Source organism: Harpia harpyja, chromosome W, assembly GCF_026419915.1.
Source record: "Harpia harpyja isolate bHarHar1 chromosome W, bHarHar1 primary haplotype, whole genome shotgun sequence".
In the NCBI taxonomy this organism is placed as follows: Eukaryota; Metazoa; Chordata; class Aves; order Accipitriformes; family Accipitridae; genus Harpia; species Harpia harpyja.
Genome location: NC_068968.1, coordinates 22,882,333 through 22,891,027, shown reverse-complemented (window position 1 = coordinate 22,891,027; position 8,695 = coordinate 22,882,333). Strand labels below are relative to the sequence as shown.

The 8,695-nt window shown below is 49.5% G+C and overlaps 1 long non-coding RNA gene across 1 annotated transcript; it reads left to right on the top strand.

Annotated features, from left to right (window-relative positions):
• The first annotated feature begins 4,014 nt into the window (after window positions 1–4,014).
• Window positions 4,015–4,611, top strand: LOC128136190 (uncharacterized). Its single transcript, XR_008233281.1, has 2 exons — window positions 4,015–4,111; window positions 4,151–4,611. It is a non-coding gene; the product is annotated as an uncharacterized LOC128136190 (long non-coding RNA).
• The last annotated feature ends 4,084 nt before the right edge of the window (window positions 4,612–8,695 follow it).

Below are 8,695 nucleotides of genomic sequence, written 5' to 3'. Positions count from 1 at the left end.
CCAAGCTGTTAGAATATGACGCTGGGGCACCTTGAATCACCTTTCTCCACATGGCCCGTGTGCACAGGACATCCTCTGGATCTTTTGAGACTTCCTCATCATCTAGATCACTGTAGATGACTTCCACCACTGCTAACTCTCTCAGGTACTGGATGCCTTCATCTGCGGTAGTCCACTTTTCTGAGGAATTCACAAGATCTTCCTTGAATGGATATCTTGCCCTCACACTTGAGAGGAGCCGGCTCCAGAGACTGCAAATTGCTGCCTCTTTTCCAATTCCTCTTTCAATTCCCCGGTTTCTAGCGAGGGATCCCAGCTGTTGGGCTTCCTTGCCTTCCAGTTGCTGACTGTCGGCCCCGTTATCCCAGCATCGGAGCAGCCAGGCAGCAATCTGCTCACCTGGCTGGCGGCTGTAGTCTTTCCGCAAGTCCCGAAGTTCTGAGGACGTCAGGGACCGGGTAGTTTCCGCTTCCTGTCTAAGTTCCCTCACTCCTTCCTCCAATTTCTTTATCGAAGGACCAGCTTCTAGATTAAGCCCTTCCTCTTCTTCTTCTTCTTCCCTCACTAATCGATGGTATGGACCTGTTGATCTCCTCGTCCACTGTTTCTTTTTCACTATTGGGGCAATTACTGTAGTTGTTGTTGTTGTTTGGGTCCCTGCCTCGAGCATGGTGTCCTCAGATGCAGTCTGGGTCCCTGCCTCAACCGTGGTCCTCTGAGAGTGTTGAACTATGGCTCGGTAGGCATAGGCCAGGCCCCAGTACAGTGCGAGAAGCTGCTGGTTTTCATTGGGATAGGCAAGGCACCCTTCTATCAGGTGGCGCGTCAGTTTGCCAGGGTTACTTGCCTGTTCAGGTGTAAAGTCCCAGATTATGGGAGGTGATAACCGTCCTAGGAATCTGCCCAAATCCTTCCATATACCCTGCCACCCAGGGACCGGTCGCTTGAGGGCACATTTCAGTATTGCCTCACCCAAAACTTGTCTTCTCTTATACCAGGACGAGACCAGATTTCACAATACCCATAATATACCACCAGTATTAATTATTAGTACTGAACAACTCACATAAGGGTGAACAAGGACCTCAGGAGCCTGCATAATAAAACCATTCACATCAATGCCCGGTAGGGAGAGGGAGATGTGTTCCCTCATCTCCTCCACAAGATAGCTCCCACAACACAGCAAAGCCATCAGTGCCAGGACAAAGCACATAGATATTATTTGTATTAGCATGTTCCCGAGTTCCTTCATTCTCCCCACAAGATAGCTCCCGCAGCACAACAAAGCCATCAGTGCCAGGGCAAAGCACACAGCCATTATTTGCGTTACCATGTTCCCAAACTCAGCAAGGTAGAGATAAGCAAGCAGGCAACAAGCTCCGTGACCTGCACAGGAGCTTGCCACTTAATAACTAGCTATGGCACGTTTAATGCAAAACTGCCGTTGTCTTGCCCCACGTTGGGCGCCAAAAAGGACTGTAGTGGGTTGACCCTGGCTGGATGCCAGGTGCCCACCAAAGCCGCTCTATCACTCCCCCTTCTTAACTGGACAGGGGGAAGGAAATATAACCAAAGGCTCGTGGGTCAAGATAAGGACAGTTTAATAAACTGAAAGCCAAGGTCGCGCACGAAAGCAAAGAAAAACAAATGATATTATTCTCTACTTCCCATCAGCAGGCGATGTCTAGCCACTTCCTGGGAAGCAGGGCTTCAGTACGCGTAGTGGTTGCTCCTGAAGACAAAAAATGCCCCCCCTTCCGTCTCCCTTTACTTAGCTTTTATATCTGAGCTGACGTCATATGGTATGGAATATCTGTTTGGTTAGTTTAGGTCAGCTGTCCTGGTTATGTCCCCTCCCAAGATCTCGCCCTGCCCCAGCGTGCCGTTGAGGGGGGGGCAAAAATGTTGGAGAGACAGCCTTGATGCTGTGCCAGCACTGCTCAGCAGTAGCCAAAACACTGGTGTGTTATCAACACCTTTCTAGCTACTGATGCAGAGCACAGTGCTATGAGGGCTGCTATGGGGAGTATTAACTCCATCTCAGCCAGACCCAATACAGGTACCGAGAGAGGATGAAATGGAGTTAGAACTGGAGATAGCCCCACCGAGGGAGGAACAAGATTCCTCTCCTTCATATGCACGGGAAAGGAGTATTGAATCAGGAAGAATAATGGAGCCGGATAGCAGTAGGATGGGGGAGGAGGTGGATGAAACACCAGAAGAAGTAATTCATACCCCAGTGTCTCAGAGAACTAGACAGCAATCATCTCAATTGTTAGCTCCCTTGAGACAGGAAGTAGGACAACATGGGCCAGTATATGTAAAAGTCCCTTTTTCTATCACAGATTTGATGGCATGGAAACAGGCAGCAGGGGTGTATAGAGAAGATCCAGAGAGGGTGGGAAGAGTCATAGAAACAATTATTAGAACCCAGGACCCTGATTGGAATGATTTACAGGTAATATTGGATAATTTATTGGATAGTACTAAAAACCAGATGGTATTAAAAACTGGAAAAGCACAAGCAGAGGCAGCACTTATGAAGGAAACGCTCTCTGGAACTTTGGAACAGAGTTTTCCTTCAGGAGATCCCCAGTGGGATCCAGAAGACCCTGTGTCCTGGGTTCAGCTGGGATAGAGTTAATTTTTACAGGAACCTGTGGGGTAGGGGGCATAGCCGGGGCAGCCGACCTGAACTAGCCAAGGAGCTATTCCATACCATGTGACATCATGCTCAGTATAGAAATGGGGAGCGGGCTGGGGGGAGGGCTCTCGACTTTCGGTGGCAGAGCGTTGGGTTCCGGGTGGTGAGCAGTTGCACTGTGCATCACTCTTTTTGTATATTCTTTCATTAGTACCATTGTTGTTGTTGTTGTAACCTTTTTTTGTGTTGTCCCAGTAAACTGACCTTGTCTCAACCCTCGAGGTTCCAGGGTTTTTTTTCTTTTCTCTCCTCCGTCTCCTCCCTATCCCACCGGAGGGGGGCGGGAGGAGTGAGCGAGCGGCTGCGTGGTCCTTTGTTACCGGCTGGGCTGAAACCACGACAGTCCTTTTTGGCGCCCGACGTGGGGCAGGAAGGGTTGAGATAACGACAGATCTGGCCAGAGCATGTTGAAACAAATTTGTCATACGCATTTCTTATATTAGATAAATAGATGTTAGTCACAATGTTGATTCATTTGTTTACATGGTGGTGTTTTGTAAGTTCTTATATGCTCTATGTATTGCCTGTAGTTACATTTCTCACCCCTGGGAGAGTGATTGGGATTATCATTTTGCTGTACTGGGCAATGTCGACTTGTGAAATGATTACATCACTGGTCATGAGGTTAAGGTGGTATCTGTATGAGGCAGTGATATCATTTCCATACTTCGGGCACCTTCTATCGGATTTTATTGGTAATTACACTCACTCCATGGGGAAGTTAGGGGGGGATACTTCCCCCTGTCCGTTCGCCTCCCTTCTCTCCTTCCGACTAATTACAACAGCTTTTGAGAATTTTGAATATCCTTGGGATGCGCAAGCCAGTGTGCTGTTAGTGCTATGCCTCCTGAATATGTTTCAGGTCTTGTTTAGGGCTACAAAAAGGTTTTTTAAGAGTACCACCCAGAGATCTGCCCCAAAGCTGGATATTCATGGGTGGCACGGCATGTGGGAGGCTATGGGCAGGTATCTAGAGAACTTCTCACCTCCAGTGGCTTGGAAGTTCACTCCCGAACAACTACAGAACCCTCATGAAGTGGTAGAATATTTGAAAGAAAAATGCTGTGGCTATTCCAAAGACATACAAGTCACTGCACTGTGCTGGGCCCTGGCCAGTATCTACCAAACACTGCTTGATATTAGGCAGCACCCTCAGGGGGAAAAGGGGGAAAAGATGGAAAACAGGACAACAGGCACCGTGGCTACCTCAACCCCGACAACAGGCACCGTGGCTACCCCTACCCCGACAACAGGCACCGTGGTACCCCAACCCCGACAACAGGCACCGTGGCTACCTCAACCCCGACAACAGGCACCGTGGCTACCCCTACCCCGGCAACAGGCAGTGTGGCTACCCCAACCCCGGTGACAGATACTGCAGCTAAACCAGAGAACCAACCTGTGCCAGTATCAGTCGCCCCTGTACAGAAAAAGAAACACACAAAGAAATCAGTTCGCTTAGTGAGAGATGAAGATGAACCAGGGTCATTGCGAGAACAGGAGGAAGAGGCAGAACCTGAAATAATTACCCGATCTCTATCCGTGAGTGAGTTGCATGACATGCGAAAAGATTTTAGCCGCCACCCAGGTGAGCACATTGTTACCTGGCTGCTCCGATGCTGGGATAATGGGGCTAGTAGTGTGGAATTAGAGGGTAAGGAAGCCAAGCAGTTGGGATCTCTGTCTAGGGAAGGGGGCATCGACAAGGCGATTGGGAGAAAAACACAAGTCCTCAGCCTCTGGAGGCGACTTCTGTTAAGTGTAAAGGAAAGATACCCCTTCAAGGATGAAGTTACATGTCACCAAGGCAAGTGGACCACCATGGAGAGAGGTATCCAGTACCTGAGGGAATTAGCCATGCTGGAGGTGATTTATAATGATCCAGAAAATGCGCAGTCACCCACAGATCCAGATGAAGTCCAATGCACTCAACCGATGTGGCGGAAGTTTCTACGAAGTGCACCACCAACCTATGCCAACTCATTGGCAGTAATGCCCTGGAAAGAAGGCTACAGACAAACGGTGGATGAATTGGCTGTCCAACTCCGGCAATACGAAGGAAGTCTCTCTTCCTCCCTACGGGCCTGTGTCTCAGCTGTAGAGGAATTGTCCCGAGAGTTCCAGCAATTCAAAGTGGATATGTCCTCCTCCCCACCTGTACAGGCCCGCATCGCAGCTATTGGGAGTAAGCACTCCTCTGCCCAAGAGAGAGGAGAGAGAAAGGACACACGACGGGCTAACCTGTGGTTTTACCTGCGTGACCATGGAGAGGACATGAGGAAGTGGGATGGAAAACCTACCTCAGTCCTGGATGCATGGGTACAGGAGTTGCGAGAAAAAGCAACCAGAAAAGAGGATTCTTCTTGGAAAGCTGCTGCTCCAGTTTCCCGTGAGCAGTCCCCCAGACGCAGTAGATGGGCTGATCCCATTTCTGATCCTCTTGAAGGGACTTCTGATTCACGTGTGCGAAAAGTGAGTAACGGATATTCTAACCAGGATTAGAGTGGCCCTGCCTCCAGCCAGGTGGAGGAGAGGGACAACCAAGTCTACTGGACAGTGTGGATTCGATGGCCTGGCACATCAGACCCACAGGAATATAAAGCTCTAGTAGACACTGGTGCACAATGCACCCTAATGCCATCAAGTTATAAAGGGGCAGAACCCATCTGTATCTCTGGTGTGACAGGGGGATCCCAAGAGCTAACCGTATTGGAAGCTGAAGTGAGTCTAACCGGGAATGAGTGGCATAAACACCCCATTGCAACTGGCCCAGAGGCCCCGTGCATCCTTGGTATAGATTATCTCAGGAGGGGGTATTTCAAGGACCCAAAAGGGTACCGGTGGGCCTTTGGTATAGCTGCACTGGAGATGGAGGAGATTGAACAGCTGTCTACCCTGCCTGGTCTCTCTCAAGACCCTTAGGTTGTGGGGTTGCTGAGGGTTGAAGAACAACGAGTGCCAATTGCTACTACGACAGTGCACCGGCGGCAATATCGCACCAACCGAGACTCCCTGATCCCCATCCATAAGCTGATTTGCCAATTGGAGAGCCAAGGAGTGATCAGCAAGACTCACTCACCTTTCAATAGTCCCATATGGCCCGTGCGGAAATGTAACGGGGAATGGAGACTAACAGTAGATTATTGTGGGCTGAATGAAGTCACGCCACCGCTGAGCGCTGCTGTGCCAGATATGTTAGAGCTTCAATATGAACTGGAATCAAAGGCAGCTAAGTGGTATGCCACCATTGACATTGCTAATGCATTTTTTCCATTCCTTTGGCAGCGGAGCGCAGGCCACAGTTTGCTTTCACTTGGAGGGGCGTCCAGTACACCTGGAATCGACTGCCCCAGGGGTGGAAACACAGCCCCACTATTTGCCATGGACTGATCCAGGCTGCACTGGAAAAAGGTGAAGCTCCAGAACACCTGCAATACATTGATGACATCATCGTATGGGGCAACATGGCAGAAGTTTTTGAGAAAGGGAAGAAAATAATCCAAATCCTTTTGAAGGCTGGTTTTGCCATAAAAGAAAGTAAGGTCAAGGGACCTGCACAGGAGATCCAGTTTTTAGGAGTAAAATGGCAAGACGGGCGTCGTCAGATCCCAATGGACGTGATTAACAAAATAGCAGCTATGTCCCCACCGACTAATAAAAAGGAAACACAGGCTTTCTTAGGTGTTGTGGGCTTTTGGAGAATGCATATTCCAAATTACAGTCAAATTGTAAGTCCTGTCTACCAAGTGACCTGGAAGAAGAACGATTTTAAATGGGGGCCTGAGCAACGACAAGCCTTTGAACAAATTAAGCGGGAGATTGTTCATGCAGTAGCTCTTGGGCCAGTCCGGGCAGGACAAGATGTTAAAAGTGTGCTCTACACTGCAGCTGGGGAGAATGGCCCTACCTGGAGCCTCTGGCAGAAAGCACCTGGGGAGACCCGAGGCCGACCCCTGGGGTTTTGGAGTCGGGGATACAGAGGATCTGAGGCTCGCTATACTCCATCTGAAAAAGAGATATTGGCAGCATATTAAGGAGTTCGAGCTGCCTCAGAAGTGGTTGGTACTGAAACACAGCTCCTCGTAGCACCCCGACTGCCAGTGCTGGGCTGGATGTTCAAAGGGAAAGTCTCCCCTACACATCATGCAACTGATGCCACATGGAGTAAGTGGGCCGCACTGATCACACAACGAGCTCGCATAGGAAACCCCAGTCGTCCAGGAATTGTGGAAGTGATCACAGACTGGCCAGAAGGGAAAGATTTTGGAATGTCGCCAGAGGAGGAGGTGACACGGGCTGAAGAGGCCCCGCTGTATAATAAACTGCCAGAAAATGAGAGGCAATATGCCCTGTTCACTGATGGGTCCTGTCGCATTGTGGGAAAGCATCGGAGGTGGAAGGCTGCTGTATGGAGTCTTACACGACAAGTTGCAGAAACTGCTGAAGGAGAAGGTGAATCGAGTCAGTTTGCAGAGGTGAAAGCCATCCAGCTAGCGTTAGACATTGCTGAAAGAGAGAAGTGGCCAGTGCTCTATCTCTATACTGACTCATGGATGGTGGCAAATGCCCTATGGGGGTGGCTACAGCAATGGAAGAAGAGCAACTGGCAGCGCAGAGGTAAACCCATCTGGGCGGCCGCACTGTGGCAAGATATTGCTGTTCGGATAGAGAAGCTAGTGGTAAAAGTACGTCACGTAGATGCTCATGTACCCAAGAGTCGGGCCGCTGAAGAACATCAAAACAACCAGCAGGCAGATCAGGCCGCCAAGATTGAAGTGTCTCAGGTGGACCTGGACTGGCAACATAAGGGTGAGCTATTTATGGCTCTGTGGGCGCATGATACCTCAGGCCATCGGGGAAGAGATGCAACATATAGATGGGCTCATGATCGAGGGGTGGACTTGACCATGGACACTATCGCACAGGTTATCCATGAATGTGAAACGTGTGCTGCAATTAAGCAAGCCAAGCGGCTAAAACCCCTGTGGTATGGAGGGCGATGGCTGAAATATAAACAGTGGGAGGCCTGGCAGATTGACTATATCACACTCCCACGAACCCGGCAAGGCAAGTGCCGTGTGCTTACAATGGTGGAAGCAACCACCGGATGGCTGGAAACATATCCTGTGTCCCACGCCACTGCCCAGAACACTATCCTGGGCCTTGAAGAGAAAGTTTTATGGCGACACGGCACCCCAGAAAGAATCGAGTCGGACAACGGGACTCACTTCCGAAACAACCTCATAGACACCTGGGCCAAAGAACATGGCATTGAGTGGGTATATCACATCCCTTATCACGCACCAGCCTCCGGAAAAATCGAACGGTACAATGGACTGCTGAAAACTACATTGAGAGCAATGGGGGGTGGAACTTTCAAACATTGGGATACACATTTAGCAAAAGCCACCTGGTTAGTTAATACTAGAGGATCTGCCAATCGGGCTGGCCCTGCCCAACCAAGACTTCCACATACTGTAGAAAGGGATTAAGTCCCTGTAGTGCGCATGAGAAGTATGTTAGGAAAGACAGTCTGGGTTAGTCCCCCCTCAAGCAGAGACAAACCCATCCAAGGGGTTGTTTTTGCTCAGGGACCTGGGTACACCTGGTGGGTGATGCAGAAGGATGGGGAAGTTCGATGTGTACCTCAAGGAGATTTGATTTTGGGAGAGAATAGCCAGTGAATTAGGCTGTATGATATTTAACTGCTAAATAACCTGCCAATGTATGTCATTGTATCTATAGTGGCTATATGCCATATCAAGGGTATTACTGTAAGAATTACCCAAATGCCTGAAGGATGGACTTTGAAACTGAACCAAGTACAACAGTGATAGAACTTGAACTGCTGCCCAGCAATTTCCTCAAGATCAGCCTCTTCGACCTGCAGGCCAAGGGCGTGGGTTGCACCAAATGTACCAGCCACAAGTTCCAGAGGCAGCATACAACAACCTAACACCTCACACCATCTCTCTTATCCTGAAGAACTGT